This window comes from Solanum tuberosum, unplaced genomic scaffold (genome assembly GCF_000226075.1).
Source record: "Solanum tuberosum cultivar DM 1-3 516 R44 unplaced genomic scaffold, SolTub_3.0 scf00493, whole genome shotgun sequence".
NCBI lineage: Eukaryota > Viridiplantae > Streptophyta > Magnoliopsida > Solanales > Solanaceae > Solanum > Solanum tuberosum.
The window spans coordinates 304,556-313,587 of NW_006239430.1; positions in this window are offsets into that span (position 1 = coordinate 304,556).

Consider the following 9,032-nt stretch of genomic DNA (forward strand, 5'->3'; position numbering starts at 1 on the left):
AACTACTAACTGGAAAGTAACTATGAAGTCCTGTGGAATACAATGAGGCTCACCAAAGCTAACTAGAGTGTAGAATGATCTTAACGAAGCATTTATTGATTATCATAATCACATATATCTGCATCATAAAAGGATGCAGGTCGAATGACATCAGCACATGGAATGTACGAGTATGTAATATGGCTGAGTAAACAAATAACTAAACTGAATGACTAAAAGCAACTCAACTGAATCAATACATGAACATGAAGCGAAAACCATTTAAGTTTTACAATAAAATATACAATGAAAGCAACATGAAAATAATATACTTTACTTGTGGGGAGTTTCTCTAACCGATAACCATTACTATGAGTCTAGCAAAGATACAATCCCCCTCCGCACGTTGCAAGGGCCCATCCTATACCTTTCCAACGGTATAGGATGATATTGTGACTATGGATCCATCTAATTAGCCTTCTCAGGGGTAGTGAGGAGTCGCACGAAGAATCAATGATATTTTATCCTATGCTAGTTACATAGTTCTATGGGACTTCCGAATCATAAAAGACTCTAACCCAACTCGGTGCTCGATACTACTCCCAAAATAATTAATATAACTTTGTGCTCAATTCAGCCATTTCAAAGAATGGACTTCTTACATTACTTGAAATACTTTTCAAAACATGAGACGTGTTAACCTTCTTGAAAACATGCACTTCTGAACTTATCTTTCAAGTCCAATAATTAACATAGGTACATATGTATATGTATATATATGAATAAAATAACATTAGAAACTCTTAAGTTTTATAATAGAACCTTTAAACTTTTTTCTCAAAACTCATATTTACTTCCTCAAAAACTCAGTTTAAAACTCAAGTGTTGGCTTTAAAAAACTTTTCAATATTTATAACTCGAAATAGGGTTCATGCTGAATTATAGACATGCACAAATCAACTCAAGGATCTGAATAAAAATATAGAAACTCAATACTTAGGAATAGAATTTCAAAAGAATCAGGAATTCAAGAACTCAAAATCAACTTATCTCAAGAATACTCAAATCTAGGGGTAGAATTATAGATTTCTCTTCTACTGATATGAAAGTAGACGTAGGGCGTGAGGACGAATTAGTCCAACACTATGATAGCCTTACATACCTGGAAGAACAAGGTTCTTGAAGAATCTTGAAAAAGAACTTGATTAGAAGCCTTGAAACCGTAGCTTGAAGGAGAAAGATCAAGAAAACCTTTCTTGAGATTCTTGATTTAGTTTCTTGAAATCTCTATGACCAAGAATTATGATTTTCATTAGTGGTTCATAATTTTATGGAGGAATTTTAGTTGGAAAAAAATGAAATTCTTGGAGAAGGACTTACCTTGAAGAAGAATCTTGAAAAAGATTGAAAGAATCTTCAATGGAGTCTTCTACTTTGATTTTTCCTTAGGATTTTGAGAGAGAAGAGAATGATGGATTAAAAGATGAAAATCTAATTGTTTTGTGCCTTTTATTATTCAAGAAATTCGTTTAGGATTTTCTTGGAGGTAAAAAGACAAAAAGATCCTTTTTTAATGTTTTCTCGTCGGCTAATTCGTCACTGCACTGTATCAATTAGTAAAATGGTCATAACTTTTTACTCAGAAATTGATGACGCGAAATTGGTGGCATTGGAAAGAGGATTCAAATACCTTTAATTTGATAGGTTATGGGTCACGTAACTCTTTATATTCTAATAGATATGGTCGTTGGATGTTGACCCAAGAGAATCTTACATCAAAACTTAATCGGTAAGAAAGTTTTCAACTCAACTTTGTGTTAGGAGTTTCTAGTGACCTTAATTGATATCCAAAATCATTATCACACTAAATAATTTATCTTTAAACATATGGGCAATTTAGGGATCACCCTATATGAGCCTACAAGTGAATGAAGAATGGTTCGAGTCTTAACTTAGAAATTTTCGGGGTGTTACATAATAACTACTCAATCTAGTAATTATGATAACCTATTTGTTTTTCATAATCTAATTACAATGTAACTAAAGGTGTATTGTTTGGTTGCACAAGCACAATTACACAGTTAAATTAATTTTGAAATAAAATTAATCATAAAAACATTGAAGTTAGTATTTGACAAATATGTGTCTTTATAAATGACATTAAATAAGGTATTTAAGATACATACAGTTTTTTTTAAAAAATATACTAATTAATTATTATATATTTGTAACTAATAATGTAAAAAAATTGATAAACGATTTTCCAGTTAATAAAATTTTAATTCAATTACTTTTAATAAGTAAAAGAACACGTTTTATAAGAACATCATGGACGACTTACTTGGCCAAAGGACATAATTTACAAATATAATGTCATAACATAACAAAAATGTTTGACACAAAATAATATATCAATTATATTACAAAATAATTAAAACTGAAACTATAAGCTAAATATATAATCCAATTTTTAACATAACACTCTTATTTTAAATTCAACATAATAAAAAACAAGTTTCAACATACCTTAAGTACATATAATTCAAAAATCAAAAGAAAGGAAAACTTAAAGTGTCTAATCTCACTTAATGAAGAAATTCTACTTTAATAACTATCACTCATTAAAACTCAAATTTGTAAATGGCATCTCTCTAATATTAGGAGGTGTAATTTTAAAAATCTATCTATATATAATAGGAGAAGAAAAAATAGCACATGTAAGCACCACAAATTTTTACAATTTTAAATAATAAATAATTAAATATTATATAACTAATTAAATATTATAAATATAAAATTTGAAATAAAAATAGACACATGTCATCAACTTACAAAAATAGTGACAACTGTCAACATTTTAAAAAAAAAGATTTAATATTTTTTTTAAATCCAATTTATAAATTAATAAGAAAAACATTTTTTTAAAAAGGTTGAAAATTTACTTTCATGATAAATATTTAACATAATGCTAAAAACAGATTTTTAATTAATTAAAATTATTTTTAAAAATGATTTTAAATCAATTCTAGAAAATAGGGAATAATTGTATTTATTATTAAAATTTTAAAAGGTTAAAAAAATATTGGACTTCGAATTTTTTTAAAAAGAGAAAATTTTACTTTCATGATAAATGTTTAAGATAATGTTGCTGGAATTTAGGATTTACAAAGTTATAATTATCTATTTATTTTGTTTTAAAAACACAAAATATTTAACAAGCATGTATGTGATTCCCTTTTTTACGGAAAGTTATCATATATTTTTAATGCGAAATATTTTAACTATCATTCCACAACTTCTAAATTCAATATTTTAAAAATAATAATAATAATTCACTATTATATTAAATAAATAGATTACTTCATTAATATATAAAGGTTTAATATTAACTAAACATGATAATTAATGTATATATAAAATCCTCGATGAGAAAAACTAATAAAATTATATGTATTTTGTTACTAAGGCTAGTGGGGGTGCTACGCCACCCACGAGCTTTTGTTGAAACATAATGTATGTATAGGTGTATATATGCACGATGTGTATAAATAAACAAATGGCACCCACAGAACCAAAAGGTGAGGAGGTGCCACTGGTAAAAGGCGTGAATCCCACCTTTTAGACGCGGGATCGAATCTAGGAAGTGACTTTTTTTATAAAAAAAAAACACACTTGCAGCCTCGAATAGATGAGGAAATCAGCATCAACAATGCATATTTTGAAGATCATATTTCCTTTTTTCTTTTTAATACTAGTTGGCTTAGTTTTAATTAGTAATTATTATTGACTAATTTAATTTATTGATCTTTGATTTTTTATAATTTGTTATTAGTTATTTGTTTGATGGAGAAGTGTTAAAAATAGCTTTAAACTATGTCACATTGAATAAAAATATTCTCTATTAATAAATGTCGGATAGGTGAATAAAAATATTCTCTATGTCATAATCTTATACTAACGGACATACACGTGTCATATTCTCAACATTGAGTCTTCCGTTAGAGTGAAGGGCATATATGCTCTAGTTTTTGGACGACAGGGGAACCAATGTCCCAAAAGTATGAGAGAGGTATATGCATACCATTTATAAGTCCTTTTTCCCTTTATAATATTAGTAAATTATTCTTTTTTAAATTATGCTTCATGGATTTTGTGCGGAATCGAAATTAAGGTTGATTTAGTGATCTAATCAATGTGTCTACTTGGCACCCAGGAAGTTCAAATCCTAGATCCACCTCTATTTATGTGATTGCATTCATGTTGGGTTGTTAGTATCTCTCCTACTCTATTCATGCTAGCTTGAGTCCGATTCGAGGATGAATGTTCCCAAGGGGGAGATACTATAACACCTTCAAATTTGGCAAGTTTGATTAGGAGAGGATATTGCTGAAAAAGGTGGTGGTGAAGTGGTCATAAGCTGATGTATGGTCTGTCGAGAGGTGAACGACCCATAGATCGAGCTGTGGAGCTGAGCCAGTGTTGGAAAAGTTTAGGGCTGGTTCAACGGGTGGGTTCACGGACCGTGAAGTGGTCCACGAACCATGGAACTTTCCATAAACTAGACCCCCAAGGACTCACACAAAGATGACCCTTCAAGATCATTTTCACGGACCTTCGCACTGGAACCCATCAGCTTTTAAGTCAAGGCTATTTTAGTCTTTTTCTATGCATATAATACATAATATATGTCATTTTGACCCCTATTCTAAGACTTATACAAGTAGTTTAAGTCTTAAAACTACCCATTCTAAAATCATTCTCCTAAATTCCAAATTCCCTCCAAGTTGTTTCCCCAAATTTCTCTCTCAAGCAAAGGAAGAAGCAACTAAGGTTTCGCTTCCAGGTTTTCAATTCACCATAGATTTTGGAGTTTGATCATCAAGGTATGTTAGTATTCAACTATGAAGTCCTTTCCTCCATTGAGTCCCCAAAGATCCCAATTCTACAAGTTCAATTTTCAATTCAAAGTTAAGATTTTATTCAATCTTCATTAGTTCTTCTAAATTATGATTTAATTACTTAATTTCTATCTTCTAATGCATGAATTGAAGTATTTATATAGTTTTGAGTTGAATTCATATGAACTCATGCATGATCCATGATTTTAACTATGAATACATGATGAAGCTTATGAACTATTAATTTATGAAGATATGTGTGCTTTTATGAAATTTATGTATATGACTTGAATATGCTTTTAAATGAAAGTATCAAGGATATTGTGAAAGGTATTTCTCACATAAGAATTCATAAGCTTGAAAAGTTTTCTCAGTTAAGTTGAATCAAGATTTAAAGAGTTATTCTAAATTTCTTTAGCTTGGATTGGTAGCTTAATTCTTCCTTTCCTACATGGATAATGAAAGGAATATGATTAATGACTATTCCATGGGATTTTACTTAGCACCGAGAGGATATTGAGATGGAGGTTCTCCTGTTAGTAGAGGTTGGTTCCCTAGTAGCAATCTCCTTGTCTCTAACTACGTGCCCCATAGGATTTGTCTTAACTAACATAGCTAGTGAATCCATGTAAGCTAGAATTTTATGGTCCTTACCTTGGCAAGTAGGACATCTCTTTTCAGTGTGAGATAGACAGCAAATTCCATGTTCTAGCTCACATGGTCTATGTTGGTTAATGGTAAACATCCACAATAATGAACTAGGCTAGTTTCAAAGTATCTTACAAAATGTCTTAATATGATAAGCTTGCATTGACCATGATTATGACTTGTGTTTTCTAAACATCTTATCTTATTCTTTAGCTTGGTTATTGCATGTCATGAAAAGTACTTTTAACATGATTTCATATCTTTTGTGCATTGCTATCATACTTAGTACATTCCATATACTAATTCATACTTGTGCGTAAATTGTTTCACTAATGTAGGGTCCGACGCTCCTACCTCACATACTTGTGGCTTGTTGATCTCCCTTGACGATTCGAAGATTGATGAGTCCTCATGTTTCGAGGACCAAGACACTTTTATAGCTTTTCTTTATCTCAATTTTCAGACATTTTATGTGTTGTATGGGTTACTTTCCAACCCCTTCTTCTGATACATTAGATGGCTTGTTGAGAGTATATTAGACTTCCGCTTTGTCAAACTCTTTTATGATATGAGAATGCTTCTTTCGAAATCTTTATTTCTATAATATTGTATGATGTATGCTAAATGACTTGTGTAGGCCCTTTCGGAGTTCTATATGTCATGTTACACCTAGGTATACTTTGGGTCATGACACTGAAGAAAGGCAACGCTTGAGAAGATACTAGTTGGCAGGTCCCAGCTATGCGAGAAATCTATCAGCGTGATATGGCCCTAAATGATAAGGAGAAAATGAAGCAAAGCATCCTAAAGGACCCCAAATCCACATCACCTGATTGTGTAACTTGCCCGATATTAAGGCATTGTTTGACAAGTACTATCTAGATCGGATGGACAAGCCACCTGGAAAAGTACACTATAAAGATAGTGCAAGAATTTTATGTCGCATATGACACAACAATGCAAAGTAAAACCCCGAAAGGGGAAAGTGCTAAAAATCAACTCGTACAGTCTAATGTACAAGTGTGGGGTCGCAATCTGGATATATCTAAGAGAACAATCCAACATTCTCTATATGGGGCTAATTTTGCTGCTCCTAAGTGTACCGACGAGTACAAATATAGAGCGGACACATGTAAGGATATTAAGAGGTTGTCGTATCATGATAAGGTGTGACTGTTCAAGAGGGTGCTTGCCTCTCATATCCTTTAATTTACCAACTCGTTTTTCCTTCTCTGCAACCAACTAGTTTGAGGTCATAGCTACCTTACATTTCTTGGTAATTTTCTTTGGTGAATAAAGTAGGTTGGTGGGCTCAACGACACCATTCCGCAATGACAAATGCGGGACACTCTTGCGTCAAAATAATAAGCAGAAGAAGATTCAGCCATTTGAATGGGGAGAAGATTTCCAAAATTAATACTCTAACTTGGATCTTTCAACTTCAATATAGTATTGCGCTAGAAATTTGACCACTTGATTTGAAATAGCTCTTGAAATCATTGAAGAAGTAAAGAGATACTAGGGTCCAGGGAGAAAGAGAAACTGATCAATTATTTTTCATTGAAATAGGTCTTTAATTGGGTTTGGGCATGAGGTTGTGGGTATGGGTCGGAGTGGACGAGGAAAAATTCAATGGGAATTGGAATTTAATTTTATCCAATAGAAAGATATCATGTAATATATTACAATAATAATAATTAAAAAAAGAAATGATTGTTAGTTTTAAGGGTATAAATGAATCTAAAAGGTGGACTGAGCCAATGTGTGAATGATGGGTATATTTAAACTTTTTCGAATAGTCCAAGATATTTTTTACCCTTTTCCAATTTTTTTATAGGGGAAATGGCAGTTTTAGTCCATGTGTTATTGCCTAATTCCACTATTAGTCCCTGTGATATTTGACTGTTCACATTTAACCTTGAATTAACTAGACTGAGCGATTTTGATCTAATCACTGAGAAACGTTAACTTTGTTAACAGATCACTTATTAACAGAAGGGCAATTCTGGTACTATTAGCTAAAATACTTGAAAAAACCTAATTGTACACAAATTTAGAAGTATTTCTGTTGCATCCTTTGCCTCATAACCATATATTGTCTTCATCTCTTCTTCCACTTTGATGCAAATTAATGGTTTTATCATGAATAATTGAGAGACTTTGTAATCTTGATGCTAACTTCTCTTTAGTTGTTTTTCTCTTGTGCGAGAACAATTCTAGGGCATTCAAAGTTTGCTTTCTATACCTCCTGGAAAAAAAAAAGGATGACAATGAAATTGCGTTGTAAAAAATGGACTACAATTCACACCAACATGTAAGTACTCTATCAAGTTAATTAAACTATAACTTTGATATTGATTGATCAAGAAAAAGATTAAATATTGATGTGGCAAATCAAAGCATAAATACATACTAGATAAATATGCATTATAACTTTTTAGAAAATGTTCCTGTGTTTATATTAATATATCTTGTACTGCTATTACTTAATCTACATAAATTAAAGCTATATTGGTCTTCAGTACTAGATTGATAACAAACAATATCAAGAAACTAAAACGAAAAACAAAATTACTGATCAACACACACGCAGTTGCATTATACTAGTAGTATCAGAAAGCATAAAAATAACATGTTTATAGTATATATTCTGAATTTGAATGATTACTCACATTTTTTATATTGATGCTATTTATTAGAGCTACACAATGAAATATTTTTATCTCACTATAGATAAAAGTGAATACTATTATTGCTTATACTTTGGACAATGTCCAGTGATCAACTTGTTAAGGAAAAGGAGTCCTACAAACTCTTTCATTTCGATCTCAACTTTGCTACATAGTTACAACATTCATTTCACCCCTCGTATTGGACGCTAAAATATATGTCAATATTAATTCTTATTTTTTTATGAAATACACAAGTAAGGCTAAAGGCCTAATTCACTCCTAAGACTGTCCCACCTTCCTGTTTTCTGAAAAAATATATAAAAAGAAGCTTTCAAAAGTTGAATAGTAATAAAAAAAAATGATAAGTTAACAATTCCTTCTTTAAGGACATCAGTTGCACAATTACTTAATAATTCAAATTCAACAAATATTTGAACTTGCAAGGACTGGTTATATTTTGTTGTTGGATTTATATGTTTCTTTTTGTATTTTCAGTATTGGTGATATTTGTTATACTGACACTAAATATCATATTTTTTCTGGTAATAGATGAAGATCCAAAAATGTTCACTCTTAAATTGCACTATAATGGTCAGTGGGTGTTCGAACAGGAGATGAACTACGTTGGTGGATAGAAAGCTGATACGCTCAAATTACACCTCCCTAACGAAGTATAAGCGATTGTTATCAAGTAAAGAACCCAACTTGTAGGTTGGGGTCGATCCCATGAGGAAAATGGTTTAGATTTTACTTTAACCAACAATTATATTCAATTAGTCAAAGTACTTCCAGAAACAAGTAATTAAAAGGGGGGGGGGGATTTGTGAAACAAATT